Source organism: Cyanistes caeruleus, chromosome 20 (assembly GCF_971803275.1).
Source record: "Cyanistes caeruleus chromosome 20, bCyaCae1.hap1.1, whole genome shotgun sequence".
Classification (NCBI taxonomy): Eukaryota; Metazoa; Chordata; class Aves; order Passeriformes; family Paridae; genus Cyanistes; species Cyanistes caeruleus.
In genome coordinates, this window is record NC_141720.1 from 5,399 (window position 1) to 28,860 (window position 23,462).

The 23,462-nt window shown below is 50.8% G+C and overlaps 1 long non-coding RNA gene across 3 annotated transcripts; it reads right to left on the minus strand.

The window, feature by feature from the left end:
• Window positions 1-2,253: 2,253 nt before the first annotated feature.
• On the minus strand, window positions 2,254-9,778 carry LOC147649666 (uncharacterized). Of its 3 annotated transcripts, none has more exons than XR_015278167.1 (17): window positions 9,607-9,778; window positions 9,325-9,516; window positions 8,391-8,452; window positions 8,269-8,312; window positions 8,109-8,174; window positions 7,845-7,924; window positions 7,651-7,774; window positions 6,704-6,767; window positions 6,582-6,625; window positions 6,422-6,497; window positions 6,158-6,237; window positions 5,930-6,085; window positions 4,983-5,044; window positions 4,861-4,904; window positions 4,725-4,769; window positions 3,812-3,855; window positions 2,254-2,488 (listed from the first exon to the last, which is right to left on the minus strand). It is a non-coding gene; the product is annotated as an uncharacterized LOC147649666 (long non-coding RNA). The 3 variants fall into 3 exon arrangements; XR_015278166.1 differs by having other exon boundaries at window positions 6,321-6,497; window positions 8,008-8,174; XR_015278165.1 differs by having other exon boundaries at window positions 2,368-2,488; window positions 6,321-6,497; window positions 7,586-7,774.
• Between the last annotated feature and the right edge of the window lie 13,684 nt (window positions 9,779-23,462).

Below are 23,462 nucleotides of genomic sequence, written 5' to 3' on the forward strand. Positions count from 1 at the left end.
ATTCCAAGTCAGAGGTACAGAGAAAAGGGAAACAGAGTCAAAGTGAAAAGAAAGAGAGGGACAGTGGAGAGAAACCAACTCTACTTCCTTTCCATCTAACTCAGAGGCAGAGAGAAAGGAAACTGAGACAATCCCTGTTCACTGTAACTCGGAGTTACAGTGGAAAGGAATCGAGTCCAGTTGCTTTCTGTCTAACTCGGAGCTAGAGGGAAAGGAAACCGAGTTGGAGAGAAAAGAAACCGAGGGAGAGTGGAGAGAAACTAACTCTATTTCTTTTCTTTCTAACTCAGAGGCAGAGAGAAAGGAAACTTAGACAATTCCTGTTCACCGTAACTCGGAGTTACAGTGGAAAGGAAGCAAGTCCAGTTGCTTTCTGTCTAACTCGGAGCTAGAGGGAAAGGAAACAGAGTTGGAGAGAAAAGAAACAGAAAAATAGAGTGAGCAACAGTGACAGAGACTTAGAGAAAGTTAGAAAGAGATTGAAAAGCAAGAAATAGAATGAAAATAATGACTACACCACACCAAAAACACAAGAGCCGGGGGGGAGAGGGGGGAGGGGGATGAAGGTTTATTCACCTTTATTTAATGAATTTATTTACACTACAGCAAAACACAGAGAAACTGGAGACAAATGCATTACAATACAATCCATGTACACACTGAAAAATTCCTAATTCACATACAGAGTAATACAGTGAAACACAGCAGCAAATGCAAATACAGAACAATACAAGCCAAATACATATTAACAGAATATAACTATTTCTACAGTTCTGGAAAGGTCAATACATGCTGTTTCATTATTACTGCTATGCCAAACCACAAGGAGCACACAGAAAACACAATACTCATTCGCCACAGAAGCCGGCTTCAGCTCGCACACATACTCACCTTCACACTCCTCTCCACCGCCCCATTATAATCCTGCTGTCGTTGGTCCTCGGGAACGTGGTTCCCGGGACCCTGAAAATCAGCCTGCCTGACGAAAACCTCGGTCCGGGGCCGGTCCGTGCCCAAACTTTGGCGATGACTGTCGCCTCGCAGACCGGCCGGGACCTAGGAAAAAAAACCCCAGCTGGGAGGGAAAAAAAAAAAAACCCCCCCAGCTGGGGATTTTTTATTCTAAATTTAAAAGTGAATTGCAAGTCCTGGAAAGCAAAAGCCATACATACCAGGTTAGAACCACTCGACACAAACACACACCCCCCTCCTACCCCACGGGAACTCGGTTCCCGGGGGGCCTCAAATTCAGCCTGCCTGCCGAAAACCTCGGTCCGGGGCCGGTCCGTGCCCAAACTTTGGCGATGACTGTCGCCTCGCAGACCGGCCGGGACCGAGGAAAAAAAACCCCAGCTGGGAGGGAAAAAAAAAAAACCCCCCCAGCTGGGGATTTTTTATTCTAAATTTAAAAGTGAATTGCAAGTCCTGGAAAGCAAAAGCCATACATACCAGGTTAGAACCACTCGACACAAACACACACCCCCCCCACCCCACGGGAACTCGGTTCCCGGGGGGCCTCAAAATCAGCCTGCCTACGAAAACCTCGGTCCGGGGCCGGTCCGTGCCCAAACTTTGGCGATGACTGTCGCCTCGCAGACCGGCCGGGACCGAGGAAAAAAAACCCCAGCTGGGAGGGAAAAAAAAAAAACCCCCCCAGCTGGGGATTTTTTATTCTAAATTTAAAAGTGAATTGCAAGTCCTGGAAAGCAAAAGCCATACATACCAGGTTAGAACCACTCGACACAAACACACACCCCCCCACCCCACGGGAACTCGGTTCCCAGGGGGCCTGAAAATCAGCCTGCCTGACAAAAACCTCGGTCCGGGGCCGGTCCGTGCCCAAACTTTGGCGATGACTGTCGCCTCGCAGACCGGCCGGGACCGAGGAAAAAAAACCCCAGCTGGGAGGGAAAAAAAAAAACCCCCCCAGCTGGGGATTTTTTATTCTAAATTTAAAAGTGAATTGCAAGTCCTGGAAAGCAAAAGCCATACATACCAGGTTAGAACCACTCGACACAAACACACACCCCCCTCCTACCCCACGGGAACTCGGTTCCCGGGGGGCCTCAAATTCAGCCTGCCTGACGAAAACCTCGGTCCGGGGCCGGTCCGTGCCCAAACTTTGGCGATGACTGTCGCCTCGCAGACCGGCCGGGACCGAGGAAAAAAAACCCCAGCTGGGAGGGAAAAAAAAAAAACCCCCCCAGCTGGGGATTTTTTATTCTAAATTTAAAAGTGAATTGCAAGTCCTAGAAAGCAAAAGCCATACATACGAGGTTAGAACCACTCAACACACATGCACACAAGCAGACCCAGACCCACCGACTCTCACAGACAGACACACTCTGACACGCAGCAGGAGACTAACTCGCACAGTGACCGCAACCCTTATTTGAAACACTCTGCTGAACAAAATGCCCTGAGATATCTTCTCACTGCTGCTTCTCAACATCAAACGGTAGATCCTCAGAAAATAGGCATCAGAGACCTGCAAGACAACACAAGGTGGTCAGTGAGGAATTCTATGGGAGCTATGACTCAGCCACCCTCTAGGCCCACATATTTTCTACACAAAAACCTCATAGAAAAGAGGAACTGTAACCTTTTATAATTGTTCCACCTAACTCTAACTCTGTGCCAGGGCAGGGCAGCTCCAAACCAATGCAGTTAAGTTACAGAGGCAGGCACAGTGCAGTTAAGTTAAGTTACAGAGGCAGGCACAGTGCAGTTAAAGTTAAGTTAAGTTACAGAGGCAGGCACAGTGCAGTTAAAGTTAAGTTACAGAGGCAGGCACAGTGCAGTTAAAGTTAAGTTAAGTTACAGAGGCAGGCACAATGCAGTTAGTTTTACAGAGGCAGGCACAGTGCAGTTAAGTTACAGAGGCAGGCACAGTGCAGTTAAGTTACAGAGGCAGGCACAGTGCAGTTAGTTTTACAGAGGCAGGCACAATGCAGTTAAGTTACAGAGGCAGGCACAGTGCAGTTAAGTTAAGTTACAGAGGCAGGCACAGTGCAGTTAGTTTTACAGAGGCAGGCACAATGCAGTTAAGTTACAGAGGCAGGCACAATGCAGTTAGTTTTACAGAGGCAGGCACAATGCAGTTAAAGTTAAGTTAAGTTACAGAGGCAGGCACAGTGCAGTTAGTTTTACAGAGGCAGGCACAATGCAGTTAAGTTACAGAGGCAGGCACAGTGCAGTTAGTTTTACAGAGGCAGGCACAGTGCAGTTAAGTTACAGAGGCAGGCACAGTGCAGTTAAGTTAAGTTACAGAGGCAGGCACAGTGCAGTTAGTTTTACAGAGGCAGGCACAATGCAGTTAGTTTTACAGAGGCAGGCACAATGCAGTTAAGTTACAGAGGCAGGCACAATGCAGTTAAGTTACAGAGGCAGGCACAGTGCAGTTAGTTTTACAGAGGCAGGCACAATGCAGTTAGTTTTACAGAGGCAGGCACAATGCAGTTAGTTTTACAGAGGCAGGCACAATGCAGTTAGTTTTACAGAGGCAGGCACAATGCAGTTAGTTTTACAGAGGCAGGCATGGTACAAGGCAGTCGCAGGCGATGTCTGCCGGGTGAACGCGGCGATAGCTGTGGATGCGAAGGCCGGTTCCTCAGGCGAAAAAATCCACGATGACGTCGAGAGGCTGAGATGGCCGATGACGTGAAACACGAGACAACGAGAAGATGGATTGGAACTGCCCTGCCCGGCAAAAGCTCTGGCGAGCTTGCAAAGAAACCCTCTCCCTTGGCTTCAGAGGAGCCCATCCCACTACAGCCCTGTCCTCTAACTTAGCTTCAAAATGCCAACTCACCTCCTCATCTCTGCTCCTTGCCGTGCTCGGGGCAACGCCGAATCCTGCAAAGACAGAAAAGAAAAAAGCACTGAGTTACTGTCACAATGCACAAGGTGGAATTCCCAATGTGGTTCCTTTATTCCATCTTGGACTACAAAAGCTTGTCAGCCAACCAGGGACTGAAACAGAAGAAAAACCACTCAGTCCCACCTAACGTACTCAAAGATCCCCTGTAAAGTTCTGAAGACAGAGCCCTCAAACGAGTGTGGGGTGCTTTGCCCTGAGGCATGTGCTGTTTTTAACAAATTCGAGTCACCTCCCTTGCTTTCTAGACACTGCTCACCAGCGTGGCAGGCTAGGGGCGGCTGAGGCGAAACGTCTTTCCTTTGATAATGACTGCACGATAAACCTGCAACCCCTTCTGTCTCTCAGAATCCTGTCCGTGACACCGATTCGTGTCAGGATCCACAAGGTGGGATTTGTGATGTGGTTCTTTCCTTCTATCTTAGAGAACTAAAGATTAGCAGCAAACCAGGGACTTTAAACAGAAAAACCTCTCAGTCCCACTTATCATACTCAAAGATCGCCTGTAAAGTTCTGAAGACAGAGCCCTCAAACGAGTGTGGGGTGCTTTGCCCTGAGGCATGTGCTGTTTTTAACAAATTCGAGTCACCTCCCTTGCTTTCTAGACACTGCTCACCGACGTGGCAGGCTAGGGGCGGCTGAGGCGAAACGTCTTTCCCCTGATACTGACTGCACGATAAACCTGCAACCCCTTCTGTCTCTCAGAATCCTGTCCATGACACCAATGTGTGTCAGGATCCACAAGGTGGGATTTGTGATGTGGTTCTTTCATTCTATCTTCAAGAACTAAAGATTAGCAGCAAACCAGGGACTTAAACACCAAAACACACACAGAGCTTGCACCCACCTGTCCTCCAGCATCCTGGGCTGGGATATCTTGCAAGTAGACCACCTAAAATAAAAAAAAACCAAGGGATTAAAGTTATAGCAGAAACTGCGACCCCAGCAAGAACAACTGCTTCTCTCCACCAACCGAGGCTCACCTTCCACCTGCTTCGCCTTCCCCGCTGCTATCCGGCTTTACTTCCTAGAAATAAATACAAAGAGCAGAGCTGTAACACAGTGACCGGTTCCAGCCCCGCCACAAAGTAAAACTGTGACCGACCTTCTCAGGGGGACCCCCTCATCTGGGACAGGTGTTCTGCCAGGAGGTCAATCTGTCTGAATCTGAAAGAAAGTTAGGAAAAAAGTCAAAGTGCTGCAGGGTAACTTCACAGCTCCAGAAACCTGCTGCCAACATAAGAATACCAGCTAGACTCCAACTACAGCCCGTATTACAAATCTCCAATTACAAGTGCCCGGGACTTGTCCTTAAACACCTACAACCGGACTGGGCGCCAGGGCAGAGCAGCTCCGGACCAAATACCACCAGACACCCATGACACGTGAGACAAGGGGACATGACAAGGAGAGAAAACTCTCTGAGACAAGAAAGTCCTCATGAGGACCGAGAGAATGCTGAACGAGATGACCGAGGAGGGACCCGAGGCGAGCCTGCCGGGCTCCGGTGACCCCGGAGGAAAAAGATGCTAACGGAACAACTATTTTCCAAGAACCGCAAAGACGGATGCCCGAGAATCCTGTGGCTGGAAGCCTCTGCCTGCCTTTGAATCGGCACAAGTCCTTATCCACTGTAAAGAAACACTGCTGCATATAGCTGTTGACACAGCTGAGAACGAGACCTAAGAAAACATCCGATCACATGCTTCTAAAGACAGATGCGATTCTGACATGTGTCCGACCTCCCGCATCGAAGCTTCGCCGGCGCCGGGCCGAGGAACGCAAAGATGGGAGATGAACGGAAGGACCCCGGGGTTTCTCATAAGCCCCTGGGAGGACTAAGGCAATAGAGATGTTACACAAGATGCACATAAGCCACAGAAGGCACGAGAGACAAGTGACAACACACCCTGGGACTGCTCTGCCCTGCCTGCCTCAGCATTGCGAACCAAAGTGAGGCTTTCCCTCACTGGGGCCTATGGGGTCATTTCCAGAACCTCCCCATCCCCAAAGCTCACTCAAAAACCCAAACCAATCTCAGTCCTGACCCACCGCCCTGCTTTGATCCCCTCTGTGGGCTCCACTTATCTCTCAGAGGGCTGAAGATGTGAGTCACGGCGAGAGGCCGGTCTGGAGCCAAACAAAGCCACCTCGCTGTCTGGGAAGTTCTTCTCTCACCGGGCTGTTGTCTCAGACAAGTATCATCACCTATGATAAAGAAAACCAAATATAAGTGCACAATCTTAGTGGCATATTCACCAAAACCCAACTCTTACTCACCAGCTCTTAGGAACTCCCAGGTCCTCCGGCCGCACGTTTCGGCCACGCTCCGAGGCGGATGCTGTCGTCGCAGGGTACGCCTAGGATAAACGGAGAGCAGGCGATGTAGCGTCACTGAAAGTTGAGCACGCCCTCGCCGCTCCTTCCAAAGCCCCCGACTTGCCGTGACTCCTCAGCCACGCCTAAAGGGTACCAGGACCGCACCGACACGTGGACGAGGTCGAGGCTTCGTCACGGACTCCGGTAATATTTGCTGGGGCTCACCAGAGAAGCAAACCGGGTCTCTTGGCAGGTCAGTGAGGGGGCCTCAGCACAGCATCAGGAGGCAGCCTAAAACACACTAACAAGCAGGGATGCTTGGAGTTGCACCAGAAACTGAGACCCCAGCAAGAACAACTGCTTCTCTCCACCAACCGAGGCTCACCTTCCACCTGCTTCGCCTTCCCCGCTGCTATCTGGCTTTACTTCCTAGAAATAAATACAAAGAGCAGAGCTGTAACACAGTGACCGGTTCCAGCCCCGCTGCAAAGTAAAACCGTGACCGACCTTCTCAGGGGGACGCTCATCATCTGGGATGCAGTACTCTGCCAGGAGGTCAATCTGTCTGAATCTGAAAGAAAGTTAGGAAAAAAGTCAAAGTGCTGCAGGGTAACTTCACAGCTCCAGACACCTGCTGCCAACATAAGAATACCACCTAGACTCCAACTACAGCCCGTATTACAAATCTCCAATTACAAGTGCCCGGGACTTGTCCTTAAACACCTACAACCGGGCTGGGCGCCAGGGCAGAGCAGCTCCGGACCAAATACCCCCAGACACCCGTGACACGCGGGGACATGACAGGGAGAGAAAGTCCTCACGAGGACCGAGAGAATGCTGAACGAGATGACCGAGGAGGGACCCCAGGCGAGCCTGCCGGGCTCGGGTGACCCTGGAGGAAAAAGATGCTAACAGAACAACTTTTTCCAAGAACCGCAAAGACGGATGCCCGAGAATCCTGTGGTGGGAAGCCTCTGCCTGCCTTTGAATCGGCACAAGTCCTTATCCACTGTAAAGAAACATTGCTGCACATAGCTGTCGACACAGCTGAGAACGAGACCTAAAAAGATCACGTGCTTCTGAATACAGATGCGATTCTGACACGTGTCTGACCTCCCGAATCGAAGCTTCGCCGGCGCCGGGCCGAGGAACGCAAAGATGGGAGATGAACGGAAGGACCCCGGGGTTTCTCATAAGCCCCTGGGAGGACTAAGGCAAGAGACACATTACATGAGATGCACAGAAGACACAGAAGGCACGAGAGACAAGTGACAACACACCCTGGGACTGCTCTGCCCTGCCTGCCTCAGCATTGCGAACCAAAGTGAGGCTTTCCCTCACTGAGGCCTATGGGGTCATTTCCAGAACCTCCCCATCCCCAAAACTCACTCAAAAACCCAAACCAATCTCAGTCCCGACCGCCGCCCTGCTTTGATCCCCTCTGTGGGCTCCACTTATCTCTCAGAGGGCTGAAGATGTGAATCACGGCGAGAGGCCGGTCGGGAGCCAAACAAAGCCACCTCGCTGTCTGGGAAGTTCTTCTCTCACCGGGCTGTTGTCTCAGACAAGTATCATCACCTATGATAAAGAAAACCAAATGTAAGTGCACAATCTTAGTGGCATATTCACCTAAGAGACTCCTACTCACCAGCTCTTAGGAACTCCCAGGTCCTCCGGCCGCACGTTTCGGCCACGCTCCGAGGCGGATGCCGTCATCGCAGGGTACGCCTAGGATAAACGGAGAGCAGGCAATGTAGCGTCACTGAAAGTTGAGCGCGCCCTCGCCGCTCCTTCCGACGCCCCCGACTTGCCGTGACTCCTCGGCCACGCCTAAAGGGTACCAGGACCGCACCGACACGTGGACGAGGTCGAGGCTTCGTCACGGACTCCGGTAATATTTGCTGGGGCTCACCAGAGAAGCAAACCGGGTCTCTTGGCAGGTCAGTGAGGGGGCCTCAGCACAGCATCAGGAGGCAGCCTAAAACACACCAACAAGCAGGGATGCTTGGAGTTGCACCAGAAACTGAGACCCCAGCAAGAACAACTGCTTCTCTCCACCAACCGAGGCTCACCTTCCACCTGCTTCACCTTCCCCGCTGCTATCCGGCTTTACTTCCTAGAAATAAATACAAAGAGCAGAGCTGTAACACAGTGACCGGTTCCAGCCCTGCTGCAAAGTAAAACCGTGACCGACCTTCTCAGGGGGACCCCCTCATCTAGGACAGGTGTTCTGCCAGGAGGTCAATCTGTCTGAATCTGAAAGAAAGTTAGGAAAAAAGTCAAAGTGCTGCAGGGTAACTTCACAGCTCCAGACACCTGCTGCCAACATAAGAATACCACCTAGACTCCAACTACAGCCCGTATAACAAATCTCCAATTACAAGTGCCTGGGACTTGTCCTTAAACACCTACAACCAGGCTGGGCGCCAGGGCAGAGCAGCTCCGGACCAAATACCACCAGACACCCGTGAGACAAGGGGACGTGACAGGGAGAGAAAACTCTCTGAGACAAGAAAGTCCTCACGAGGACCGAGAGAATGCTGAACGAGATGACCGAGGAGGGACCCGAGGTGAGCCTGCCGGGATCCGATGACCCTGGAGGGAAAAGATGCTAACGGAACAACTATTTTCCAAGAACCGCAGAGACGGATGCCTGAGAATCCTGTGGCTGGAAGCCTCTGCCTGCCTTTGAATCGGCACAAGTCCTTATCCACTGTAAAGAAACACTGCTGCATATAGCTGTTGACACAGCTGAGAACGAGACCTAAGAAAACATCCGATCACATGCTTCTAAAGACAGATGCGATTCTGACGCCTGTCCGAACTCCCACATAGAAGCTTCGCCGGTGCCGGGCCGAGGAATGCAAAGATGGGAGATGAACGGAAGGACCTGGGGTTTCTTATAAGCTCCTGGGAGGGCTAAGACAAGAGATATGTTACACGAGATGTACAGAAGATACAGAAAGCACAAGAGACAAGTGACAACACACCCTGGGACTGCTCTGCCCTGCCCGCCTCAGCATTGTTCGCTAAAGTGAGCCTTTCCCGCACTGTGGCCCCAGAGGCCATTTCCCAAACCTTCCCCCCCGCATAGCTGACTCAAAACCCCTAACCGGTGTGAATCCTACCCCACCGCCCTGTTTTTATCCCCTCTGTGACCACAGCCCTCGTCTTATCTCTCTGAAGTGAATCTGTGCGAGGGGACGATCCGCTGCTAAGGAAAGCTGCTGCGGGGGCGATTCCCTTTTGTGTTACGATGAATCTGCTGAGAGAATCTGAAGTATCGCACTTGATGTGACCTAGAACTTCTGGAAATTCTCCTAAAAAAAAAAAAAAGCCAAGAGGAAGAGTCATTATAAAAGCATCTTATTGCCCCTGAACCCCCAACACAAAACCATGAACTTAAATACTCCCTGTATTCAATATTGTTTTCTTTGAGGTGTTTTCAAAACTTCTGCTGCTTCAAATGCCCAAAAAGATGCCTGCTCTTAGCAGGCTGAAGCAAATTGAAAGAGCCTCTTCACTGAAATGAGAGAGGAACCCTAAACCCTCTTTACCCCTGCTGATTCCCCTGGAAGGAATAATGCCCCTTAGCACAGCCTGGGGTTAATATACCCCTAATTGGGCCCGCCTCTTTTTCCCACGATGCCTGGGAAAGGGGAGGCGGCAAATCCCACCGGGTATAAAGGCCCTCAGAGGGAGCGTAGCTGTTTGGCTCCTCTGAGTTAAATTTGAGGTAAGGAGCTCTGCGTAGAAGAAAACTCTTTGGGAAAAAAACAATGTTTTCTTTTCTGCTACAATTACTCAGGACAATGGAGCAAAGGAACAAAAAAAAGGTAAGAAGAAAAACTTTGTGTTTCAGCAGTGTTGCCAGCTAAGTTGGATAATTTATGGACTTCCATAATTATTTTTCAGTGATTACTAAGTAGCACTCCACCTGTGATTAATTAGGGTGGAGAAGAATAGTATTGATTTGAATGGTGTCTCATAGGGACCTTTAATCAGGGCTGTCTACATTCTAAATGAAAATAAGAAAAAGAATGGACTCCCAGGTGGCATTACCATTACATACCTGCTGGCCTCGCTCCCATTGGAGATATTTGGTGCCAGGGTGTGGGTAGAAGTGCCCTGAAATGCAGCTTTAAACCCTTGAAATGCTGGAAAAGGCAACGCTTAAAATGAGCAAACGGGACAGCTAACTCCATTTAAACAAATACAGTGGTAAATAAATGGCTTCTCCCCTTTAATTTAAACCCCTCAGATATTGGGGAAAAGAGTGGTTTTCCTCACTTTAAATCTCTCTGGTGATGGAAAAGGGGGCATTTTCCCCTTAATTCAGATCCATAAGGAAGCATCATCCATGCTTTCCCGTTCCACTTAAAGTGGGAAAAAATGGAAAATGGACAGTCTCTGTCAGTTGATACCTCTAACAGCACAGAAAAAGCACAGTTACCTCCCATTGAGACTATTAAAATTGCAGGGAAAGTGGATTCCTCTTCAATTTGAACACAGGCAATTGTGGAAAAGGAAGCTTTTTCCCTCAGCTTAAACCCCTTTTTTCCTGATAACCCATCCCTTTTTTGGGGCTCTGAAGAGGGAGTGGTGAGGTAGAAGAGGTACCTCGGGATGGTGCTGAGCAACCTCGGGACTAATCCTGCACCCTCGGGATGGTGCTCAGCACTCTCGGGATGGTGCTGAGCACCCTCGGGACTCATCCTGCACCCTCGGGACTCATCCTGCACCCTCGGGATGGTGCTGAGCGCCTTCGGGATGGTGCTGAGCACCCTCGGCATTCATCCTGCACCCCCGGGATGGTGCTGAGCACCCTCGGGACCTGACAAGGTCTGGAACAGAGCCGTCCCCCAGCTGAGCTCCTGGAGTGACTATAGAATAGAATCATAGAATCATTAAATTTGGAAAAGACCTCCAAGAACATCAAGTCCAGCCTTCTCCATTCAGGAGGTTGGTTCTGGACTCCTTGTGCCTCAGGTGCCTCGAGATTGAACTATGAACTTAACTTGGTATTTATATATATTTTTATATATTTATATATATTATGGAGCACCAAAGTTGTGTGCAACAAGCTGACACGTAAGTTCATTAGGATGCAATTACTGCAATCAGAATGTAGGCTACTCAATTATTTTAGCAAGAAGGTGTAATTAACTGCAGGTTCATGTTGAATGCTGCCTGGTGCCAGATTTCGAGGATTGGCTTACATGGGTAAACACAGCAGTGGGGTTTTACCTAGAGCACAGCCACTAGCTGAGAGATGCAGACTGATGGAAAACAGCAGCGGCTGGATTGGTGGGAGACAAGCCAGAGCAAGACGAGAGGAGCAGAGCATCTTGTCCTTCACCTAGCATCCCAGCTGATAGAGCTGGAGCCTCTAGGGATGTGAACTGAGTGCATCAAAATTTACTGGGTATAATCGCTGCTGAGCCGTTGCTGCCTCGTTATTTAAAAGCATGAATATTAACGAGTTCTTATAGCTTCTTTGGAAAGATCTGCCTGTTATGGCTTATAGATCATAGTGGTACTGGGAGAAAATAAAACTATGTCAAACCGTTTGCCTGTTGCTTGTTTGCAACTCTCCTTCAGCTCATGGGAGCCTGGACACTATTCTGGAGAGGTAGTTTCCTCAGCATGTCTTCCACTTGTGAATTATTTAATGGGAAGCTTTGTCCTAGTAATGAGTGGAATATTCAGTGTGCAATTAATATCTCTGTTGCCCTCGGGCCTTCACAATCCTTGTCAAAATGTACATTGCACCTGTAAAAATTCCATACGGAGCAGCAGGCAGAGAGGTGGCTGTTCATGGACTGTGCATGGAGAGAAGGAAGAGAAAAAAGACAGGAAATCTTACAAGATTTGCTGCATACATAAAGCAGGAGACCATCATGGGCATGAGTGGCACAACAGGACCTGGGAGCTGTGGCACAGAATCCTGTATGGTGCTGAGCAACCTGGCCTGGGAAAGGAGTCCCTGCCCACGGCAGGGCTGAGGTAATGAGCTTTAAGGGCCCTTCCAATCCAAACCATTTTATGATTCTGTGAAGTTAATTTTGTTAATTGCTGTCCCTCATTCCCAGGGCAGTGCCATAGGTGCGTGAGTTCCGTGTCCCTGGTCCTGTTCCATTGTTTTAGAAGGAAGTTTCTGCAAAGAGCCTGATCTTCCCACAACTCATTTCCAACTGGAATTTAACAGATCCCCATCTGCCAAATAATAAATAAGAACCTTTACATGCAACACTCTGTTTCTTAAGCAGAGCTATAAACAAAGCCTAAATAGCAGCTAATTTAGGGAACGAGGTTGGGAAGGCAATGTTGCCATAGCTGCAGCACACGAGTGGGATGAACACCCAGCCCCATGTAGTCAGGTCCCCTGTCATGGTTTAGGGCAAATTTGGGAGAAAACCTCCAATGAGCCCTCCCCACCCCGGGAAGCAAACATACGTAGCGGTTCCCAAAAACCAAACCTACTGCCAGGCTTAAAGGCACCACCGAGAGCTAGTCCCTGTGGCAGTGAAGGGCAGGCTGTGAAGGATTGCAGAAAATGCCTTATTACAACAAAATGACGTGGCTCTGGTTTTCATTATTTTCACTCTGTGGGGAAAGTCCAATGTGGTGAAGCTGGTGGCGTATCAAGGGCAGGGCCAGCAGCAGCAGCAGCTGTGTCTTTCCCAGGGAGAGCAGAGCCAGACATGCTCACAGACTTCCCAGGCCAGCCTTTGGGCAGGCACTGTTGGGGAAGGTGAAACAGGGAAACCTTATGTGATTGTTTGGCACTAGATTGTGAAAATATGAAGGCTAGAATCAAAGTAGAAATGAAAGCCTGCTTTGAGTTATAGGATACTGAGTACTGGTTAACCAAAGAACAATAGCCTAGCCAGCTAGAGGAGAATCCCTGTTGATAAAACAATGTCCTTCTGCTGATAAGAAGAGTCCAAAAGTAAAGAAGCAAGGAAAGAACTTGTAAAGCTCTGTAGAGTATAAAATGCAACACTGTATGTTAATACAGGGAAGCCCATAGGTTTCCGCAGGGCCCTGTGGCACTGAGAAGTGTGGCGAAGCCACATCTCTTCTGTGCTACACGGGACACCCCCCCTGCGTGGGTTTTTCGGGGTGGACGTCGCCGAGCAGCGTCTGCACCCCTGGTTTCCGCAGGGCCCTGTGGCACTGAGAGGTGTGGCGAAGCCACATCTCTTCTGTGCTACACGGGACACGCCCCCCTGCGTGGTTTATTCGAGGTGAAGCTTGCCAAGCAGCGTCTGAACCCCTGGTTTTTGTGGAGCCCCCGTGGAGCTCAGGGGGGCGTTGCAAGGCGATGTCCCACCTGGGCTGGGCGGGGAAAGCCTCTACGTGGTCGAGCGAGGGGAAAACGCTGCCACAGCATCTGCACCCTGATCTCTCTAAAAGTTTTTCCGCTGCAGTGTCCAAACGTAGCTTTTAGACGACTCGGCAGCGTGATTATGTGCGAGTATTACTAAGTGACACCCGAGAACGGACGGGAGGTGCCTGGCTAGCACCCATCGCCCGAGCTCTGAGAGACGAGCCAACATCATTTAAATAAGAGGTGAGTCACAAACCAGTCTATCATGGGTCAGAACTGTTCAACCCCAGACAAAAAGCTGTATAAGCAACTAAAATTCTTACTGAAAGCCAGCCAAAGTAATTTGCCTAAACGAGAACTAAAAACCCTCCTAACTTGGACTCTAGTTAATTTCCCAAACGCAAAACACTCAGATTTTTTTACCAGAGATTTCTGGGACACAGTTGGTAATAAGCTTTTCAATAACATTTCCCGCCGAGATATGGCAGCCGCTAAACTCCTCCCAGCCGGCAGAGCACTGGTAGAAATGTGTGCTGCGAATACACAAGGCGCGACCAGCCCCCCGTACCCCGTGACCTCCGTCTCTCCTACTCCTCCCCCCGACCACGCGGCCCCCGTTCCCCCTACCCCAGTTCCGGCACGCTCCATTCCCACCCCTCCCCCCGCCTTCCCCGTCCCACCGCCCCCCCGCTTTTGCTCCCCTCCTGCCGTCCCAGCTTCCCCCGATGTTGCGGTCCCGCCCCGTTCCACCGTCCCCGCGGCTATGGGCCCTGCCACCGCTGCGGCTCCGCCGATCCCCGGCGGCGCGATACCCGCGGTCCCGCCTTCCCCCGCCGACACCGTGGTTCCCGGCTGCGCCACCCCGCCCGCCCTCGGCATCGCGGTTCCTGCAGCTCAGCTCCCCTACACCCCCTCCGTGCTGCCCGCGCTGCCTTGGTGCCCCGCGGGCTCCGGCGTCCGTGGGGCCGCGGGCCCCGGCCCCGCCGCCGTCCAGCGACACCGTTCTGTGCGGTGCGGCGCGCGCCGATCCGAAATTCGCGCTGCCGCCCACCACTCCCCCATGCAGCCCTGCGGCGCTGACGTCATGCACGCATGCGCAGTCACCGCTTCTATCGCCGATGCTCCTGCCGCCGCCGCCCCCGGGCCCCCCGTGTCACCCCCCTGTGCCAGCCTCTCAAACTGCGGTGGGGGAGAAAGAGAACAGGCACGGGACCCCGGCTCTACAACTGCTGACACCCGGGTTGCCTCTGCCACCGCCCAGCCCAGCCACTGTCGAGTCCCCGCCATGCGCCTTCACGCCCCCGTGTCCACCACCGAAGCCGTCCGACGGCGGAACACGGCCCCCGCCTGTCTGCCCCACTGCTAACACCGGCACAGATCCCGTCTGTATCTGCTGCGCCAACAACTCTCCCCGACAATGTGAAACAGCGACAGCCACGGCCACCTCGCACCGATGTGCTGCCACTTCCGGGTTCACCTACGCGGCCACCGTCACAGCCCCTGACAAAACAGCGCGCGCGACTCTTGAAACCCCCTGCACCACCAGCAGCAGCCACGAAACACGGGGGAGAACGGGAGCGAGAAATGGAGGGAGATAAAGAAAGATTATTCACATGCAGATACTGTAGCACAAACAGTGACAGTTCAAGCAAAGGAACTTAGAAAGACTTTGAGAGAAAGTGATCTACCAGAGACGGTTCAAGAAAAAAAAAAAAAAAAACAACAAACCCCAAAAAACCAAAATCCCGTTATTTGCATGAATGCGTGTTGTTTTTACCCTTTTGCTTTAATTTTTGTAGTAAAACTTTACCTGTAAATCAGTCCAAGATAAATACCTGGGTTGCCTTAGCCAAAGACTGCAAGCTTTGATACCATCTGTTTGTCTGATCATACTGTTCCCATTCATACACAGCTGCAAAATTTGAAAAATTTAGCCAACCAAACTCATTGATAATTCTAAAGTGAATCAATCTGACCGTCAAAAGTTAGAGAAGCTGGACAATTTGTTTAAAGGTTTAAGCTTTGCACCTTGGCTAAGAGAACTCTGTAAAATAAGCTTAATTGTTTTAGTAAGTGTTAATTGTAGTCTTAGCAGCAGTACCCATTATACTTCAGTGTGTGCAAAAACTAACAAGACAGTTTCTATTATCTTAAATAGTTCATCGAGACAGGGGAGATGTTGGGGAAGGTGAAACAGGGAAACCTTATGAATGTGATTGTTTGGCACTAGATTGTGAAAATATGAAGGCTAGAATCAAAGTAGAAATGAAAGCCTGCTTTGAGTTATAGGATACTGAGTACTGGTTAACCAAAGAACAATAGCCTAGCCAGCTAGAGGAGAATCCCTGTTGATAAAACAATGTCCTTCTGCTGATAAGAAGAGTCCAAACGTAAAGAACCAAGGAAAGAACTTGTAAAGCTCTGTAGAGTATAAAATGCAACACTGTATGTTAATACAGGGAAGCCCATAGGTTGTATGTAAATTCTTTAGTGGGTGTGTCTCATGGTGATTGGTTTCTGGTAATTAGAATATTCACGATAGAAAAAGATATATTGGATTGTAACAAGAACTTCGCTCACTTTACTCTTACCTCTTGCCTCTTTACTCTTCTCTCTTCCCTCCTCCCTTTACCCCTCTCCCCTCTCCCCCCTCTTAACTCTCAGCCCCCTCTCCCTGCTCCTACCCCTCTCGCCTTCCCTGCTCTTTCCCTCTGTTGCTCTCTTACTCCCTCCCTCCCCCTTCCAACCTCACCTCCCCTGCTCTACCTGCTCTCTCTCCTCTCCCCCTGACCATGTGGACGCCGAGGCTGGTGGCGGACACGGGTCTCCCCTCCTTGTACCCTTGTAATAAATTGCTTATACTTGAACAGCTTGACCCTGGAGAAGTCTCTCACCGCGAGCGAGTGTTTTTGCATCTCCAATAATGCACCAAACTGGGATGGGAGCCCGTGCGCTGACTTGCCGACAGCCAGAATGGGGCTGGCAGAGATAGGAAAACCCCAGGGCTTGTGGCGCCTCCGCACACCGGATCCGTGGGCCGCTCCAAGCTCTTTACACACCGCTAACTCTTGTATTTCCCTGACGCATAATTCATACCTTTTTAGCAGAAGGTAAAAACTTCATAACTGTTAATGTGCGAGTGTTCATTAATGTGAGTATGCCAGACAGCCCTTGGATTTGGAAGGCGCTCTTGAGAAAGAGCCAAAGTCTGTCCTCTGTGAGCAGATTTTTTTTGAAAGCTCAGAGGCTGGTGGGCACCAGTCTCCAAATGATTCTCCAGTGGCTGCTGCTTCATCCTGGTTCCGCTGAAGAACTTGGAACATCATAGAAGCAGAAATAAACAAACAGATAATTTCCTCTATACAAGGCATGGTGCTGGATGTGCTGTATATTCCACGTCTCTGTCCTGCACAGAGCAGTCAACCGAGCACAGAAGGGAGATAAGAGCATTTGTTCCCACAAGGAACGTGGAGAGGATGAAAAACAAGTTTTCTGTTGTGTTCCATGCAGGGCTGTTTATAATGCCTGTGACTATTTTTAAGCCTGAGAAATGAAGGGCTGCCAGCTGCAGCTGAGGGAAGGTGCATTGTATTCTGGAGCACTGTCAGGTGAACAGAGCAGATACTTGTTACCCAGCAGCCAGCACAGGGACATCGATGACACCACCCTCCCCATCCCTCTCCTTGGCAGAAGTCTGGCTGCAGGCACTGTCCTGGTAAGTGGAACTGCGCACCTGCTACTGGGCTGACACCAACATTCACGGGGACAATGTCACTGTGAAAAACCTTCCAAAAGATATTGCTGGGTGGAAAAGGCAATCTCTAGGTGTAGAGGAGGAGCAAGGTCTGCTGTTGCTGCTGCCTGTTCTGTAAGACCATGTTTGGCGATATGGAGACATGGGGAGGATGAGGGCATGGGCGGGATGAAGGCGTGGGCAGGACGGAGGCACAGATGGAATGGAGGCACAAGCAGCCAGGAGTACCCTGCCCCTGTTGGAACAGAGGAAGGATAGCTGCTTGTGAGGCTGCCCCAGGAACCAGGGATGGAGAGCAAATCAGAGAACATCAGAGATACTCCAGCTCCTTTGGCAAGGTGAACAGCCAACCCCTTACAATCTCTCACCCCACTGCTGACACACAGGAACTCCTGGATGCTGACAGCAGCTATTTTCAACAGCCTCTGACCCAGTAGAGTGAGAAATAATTTCCCAGAGCCAGAATCTCTCTTTTGAGTGTTTTGGAGAGGTCTGAGGCCACCCAAACTCATGCTGTAGAGTATCATGGACTCTGGAACTGGCTCCCCAGGGAAGTGGTCACAGCCTGAAGCCTGACAGAAGTCAAAGAAGCATTTGGAAAATGCTCTCAAGCAGATGGTGGGATTTTGGGAATTGTCCTGTGCAGGGCCAGGAGTTGAACTCAGTGATTCTTGTGGATACCTTCCAGTTCTGTACTGCATGATTCCAGGATCACTGCAGTGCCTCGACCAAGCTGTGGCTCTGTATAGTGCCTCCCCATGGCAATCCCAGCAACCACTAACACAGGTCTGCCTGGCTTCCCTGAGGAGCTACTCTCTCTCATGTCGTGGAGGTTTGATGTGTGTTCATCAAATTGAAAAAGGATTTAAAAATAAAGGAGTATCATAAACACCCTAAACAATCAGATCTATATAGCATGTTGTCAATATAGATAACATTATTTAAATAATAAGCTCAGAACTTTCACCTGTAAATTAAAACATCTTATTGAAATATATGCTGATTACAAGGCAAATGTCTTTGTTCTAATTATCTTAATTATGGGCTTTTAACGTCAAGAATCTGAATAATAATAATAATAATCTGAATAATTAATATAATAATCTGAATAAAATAATCTAAATAAAATTAAAAATCGTAATAATCTGAAATAAAAACACTCATAAATGGCAGCATGTAACAACAATAGCTGCAGCTGCTGGCACTTGGACTGGGCTGTCAGGGTGAGGAATTATGTGATTCCTGGGGAGGGCATGGTGGATGGTGGGTGTGCAGGGAGACTGTAGGGCTGAGAACAGTGTCTGAACATAGCTGTCACATGAAGTGATGGTGGCAGCTTGGACTAACTGCATTTATCATCCCCAGTTGTATAGCTCCCACCCCTGAGTACTGCATGTGGGGGAGAGTTGCTTGCGAGTGGGAAGAGAAGGAGACTGGGCTGGTGCATGTGTACTCAGTTAATTAATATTAATTAGTTAATTAATTTAGTTAGTTGATCAGATTTCCATTGTTTTGTCCTACGTGGGTGAGGCACAGCTGTGACTGCTGCATCCCTGGAGAAATGTTTGCCATGGACCAGCTCTGAGAAAGGCCTATCAGCTGTGCCCCTTCCACGAATGAGTATGACAGTGCTTGGGGCAGAAGATCCCACAGCCACAGGGTCCAAGCAGCTACCTCCTGCAGCATGTGCCTCCTCACAGGGCACTGAGCTCAGTCCGAGGGCACTGGGATATTAGGCAAAGCCATTTCCAAGCAAATGAGAGGTGCTGATCTCTGCTTCTCAGTAGACAGGCTGCAATTCCCACTCCACAGTGGCTATCACAGACACAGGCAAAATCCCAGCTCTGCCAGCCATTTCAGCTCCCACGTTACGGTCCCATTATTTTGGCCCTACCCATCTTGTTCTATTTCCAGTCACAGGACCCAGCCCCAACATCCATATCACAGGCCGACAGTGATTCCAGCACACACATCCGACAGTGGCAATCCCATTAGCAGTCCCTATCCCAGCCCCACAGTGATTTCAGCTCTAGCCCTGGAGAGCCCTTCCCAGCCCCAGTGATTTCAGCTCTTGGCCCACAAGCTTTATTTCACTGCAAGCTCTCTTCTTCCAGCTCCAGATACGTGTTTCTTCAATGCTCCTGGCTGAAACTTCTCCAGGTTCAAGGCGCGGGATCTTCCTCCTGTCTCCAGCTCGGCAACATTTCAGCTCCCACCCTAGTGCCTAGAAGCCCACCCCACAGCCAATGTCCCAGCCCCACAGTGAATTCAGCAGCAGCCCTACAGTGGCTATCACAGACGCAGGCAAAATCCCAGCTCTGCCAGCCATTTCAGCTCCCACGTTACGGTCCCATTATTTTGGCCCTACCCATCTTGTTCTATTTCCAGTCACAGGACGCAGCCCCAACATCCATATCACAGGCCGACAGTGATTCCAGCACACAGATCCTACAGTGGCAATCCCATTAGCAGTCCCTATCCCAGCCCCACAGTGATTTCAGCTCTAGCCCTGGAGAGCCCTTCCCAGCCCCAGTGATTTCAGCTCTTGGCCCACAAGCTTTATTTCACTGCAAGCTCTCTTCTTCCAGCTCCAGATGCGTGTTTCTTCAATGCTCCTGGCTGAAACTTCTCCAGGTTCAAGGCGCGGGATCTTCCTCCTGTCTCCAGCTCGGCAACATTTCAGCTCCCACCCTAGGGCCTAGAAGCCCACCCCACAGCCAATGTCCCAGCCCCACAGTGAATTCAGCAGCAGCCCTACAGTGGCTATCACAGACGCAGGCAAAATCCCAGCTCTGCCAGCCATTTCAGCTCCCACGTTACGGTCCCATTATTTTGGCCCTACCCATCTTGTTCTATTTCCAGTCACAGGACGCAGCCCCAACATCCATATCACAGGCCGACAGTGATTCCAGCACACAGATCCTACAGTGGCAATCCCATTAGCAGTCCCTATCCCAGCCCCACAGTGATTTCAGCTCTAGCCCTGGAGAGCCCTTCCCAGCCCCAGTGATTTCAGCTCTTGGCCCACAAGCTTTATTTCACTGCAAGCTCTCTTCTTCCAGCTCCAGATGCGTGTTTCTTCAATGCTCCTGGCTGAAACTTCTCCAGGTTCAAGGCGCGGGATCTTCCTCCTGTCTCCAGCTCGGCAACATTTCAGCTCCCACCCTAGGGCCTAGAAGCCCACCCCACAGCCAATGTCCCAGCCCCACAGTGAATTCAGCAGCAGCCCTACAGTGGCTATCACAGACGCAGGCAAAATCCCAGCTCTGCCAACCATTTCAGCTCCCACGTTACGGTCCCATTATTTTGGCCCTACCCATCTTGTTCTATTTCCAGTCACAGGACCCAGCCCCAACATCCATATCACAGGCCGACAGTGATTCCAGCACACACATCCGACAGTGGCAATCCCATTAGCAGTCCCTATCCCAGCCCCACAGTGATTTCAGCTCTAGCCCTGGAGAGCCCTTCCCAGCCCCAGTGATTTCAGCTCTTGGCCCACAAGCTTTATTTCACTGCAAGCTCTCTTCTTCCAGCTCCAGATGCGTGTTTCTTCAATGCTGCTGGCAGAAACTTCTCCAGGTTCAAGGCGCGGGATCTTCCTCCTGTCTCCAGCTCGGCAACATTTCAGCTCCCACCCTAGGGCCTAGAAGCCCACCCCACAGCCAATGTCCCAGCCCCACAGTGAATTCAGCAGCAGCCCTACAGTGGCTATCACAGACGCAGGCAAAATCCCAGCTCTGCCAACCATTTCAGCTCCCACGTTACGGTCCCATTATTTTGGCCCTACCCATCTTGTTCTATTTCCAGTCACAGGACGCAGCCCCAACATCCATATCACAGGCCGACAGTGATTCCAGCACACACATCCGACAGTTGCAATCCCATTAGCGGTCCCTATCCCAGCCCCACAGTGATTTCAGCTCTAGCCCTGGAGAGCCCTTCCCAGCCCCAGTGATTTCAGCTCTTGGCCCACAAGCTTTATTTCACTGCAAGCTCTCTTCTTCCAGCTCCAGATGCGTGTTTCTTCAATGCTCCTGGCTGAAACTTCTCCAGGTTCAAGGCGCGGGATCTTCCTCCTGTCTCCAGCTCGGCAACATTTCAGCTCCCACCCTAGGGCCTAGAAGCCCACGCCACAGTCAATGTCCCAGCCCCACAGTGAATTCAGCAGCAGCCCTACAGTGGCTATCACAGACGCAGGCAAAATCCCAGCTCTGCCAACCATTTCAGCTCCCACGTTACGGTCCCATTATTTTGGCCCTACCCATCTTGTTCTATTTCCAGTCACAGGACCCAGCCCCAACATCCATATCACAGGCCGACAGTGATTCCAGCACACAGATCCTACAGTGGCAATCCCATTAGCGGTCCCTATCCCAGCCCCACAGTGATTTCAGCTCTAGCCCTGGAGAGCCCTTCCCAGCCCCAGTGATTTCAGCTCTTGGCCCACAAGCTTTATTTCACTGCAAGCTCTCTTCTTCCAGCTCCAGATGCGTGTTTCTTCAATGCTCCTGGCTGAAACTTCTCCAGGTTCAAGGCGCGGGATCTTCCTCCTGTCTCCAGCTCGGCAACATTTCAGCTCCCACCCTAGGGCCTAGAAGCCCACCCCACAGCCAATGTCCCAGCCCCACAGTGAATTCAGCAGCAGCCCTACAGTGGCTATCACAGACGCAGGCAAAATCCCAGCTCTGCCAACCATTTCAGCTCCCACGTTACGGTCCCATTATTTTGGCCCTACCCATCTTGTTCTATTTCCAGTCACAGGACGCAGCCCCAACATCCATATCACAGGCCGACAGTGATTCCAGCACACACATCCGACAGTGGCAATCCCATTAGCGGTCCCTATCCCAGCCCCACAGTGATTTCAGCTCTAGCCCTGGAGAGCCCTTCCCAGCCCCAGTGATTTCAGCTCTTGGCCCACAAGCTTTATTTCACTGCAAGCTCTCTTCTTCCAGCTCCAGATACGTGTTTCTTCAATGCTCCTGGCTGAAACTTCTCCAGGTTCAAGGCGCGGGATCTTCCTCCTGTCTCCAGCTCGGCAACATTTCAGCTCCCACCCTAGGGCCTAGAAGCCCACGCCACAGTCAATGTCCCAGCCCCACAGTGAATTCAGCAGCAGCCCTACAGTGGCTATCACAGACGCAGGCAAAATCCCAGCTCTGCCAACCATTTCAGCTCCCACGTTACGGTCCCATTATTTTGGCCCTACCCATCTTGTTCTATTTCCAGTCACAGGACGCAGCCCCAACATCCATATCACAGGCCGACAGTGATTCCAGCACACACATCCGACAGTGGCAATCCCATTAGCGGTCCCTATCCCAGCCCCACAGTGATTTCAGCTCTAGCCCTGGAGAGCCCTTCCCAGCCCCAGTGATTTCAGCTCTTGGCCCACAAGCTTTATTTCACTGCAAGCTCTCTTCTTCCAGCTCCAGATGCGTGTTTCTTCAATGCTGCTGGCAGAAACTTCTCCAGGTTCAAGGCGCGGGATCTTCCTCCTGTCTCCAGCTCGGCAACATTTCAGCTCCCACCCTAGGGCCTAGAAGCCCACCCCACAGCCAATGTCCCAGCCCCACAGTGAATTCAGCAGCAGCCCTACAGTGGCTATCACAGACGCAGGCAAAATCCCAGCTCTGCCAACCATTTCAGCTCCCACGTTACGGTCCCATTATTTTGGCCCTACCCATCTTGTTCTATTTCCAGTCACAGGACGCAGCCCCAACATCCATATCACAGGCCGACAGTGATTCCAGCACACAGATCCTACAGTGGCAATCCCATTAGCGGTCCCTATCCCAGCCCCACAGTGATTTCAGCTCTAGCGCTGGAGAGCCCTTCCCAGCCCCAGTGATTTCAGCTCTTGGCCCACAAGCTTTATTTCACTGCAAGCTCTCTTCTTCCAGCTCCAGATGCGTGTTTCTTCAATGCTGCTGGCAGAAACTTCTCCAGGTTCAAGGCGCGGGATCTTCCTCCTGTCTCCAGCTCGGCAACATTTCAGCTCCCACCCTAGGGCCTAGAAGCCCACCCCACAGCCAATGTCCCAGCCCCACAGTGAATTCAGCAGCAGCCCTACAGTGGCTATCACAGACGCAGGCAAAATCCCAGCTCTGCCAACCATTTCAGCTCCCACGTTACGGTCCCATTATTTTGGCCCTACCCATCTTGTTCTATTTCCA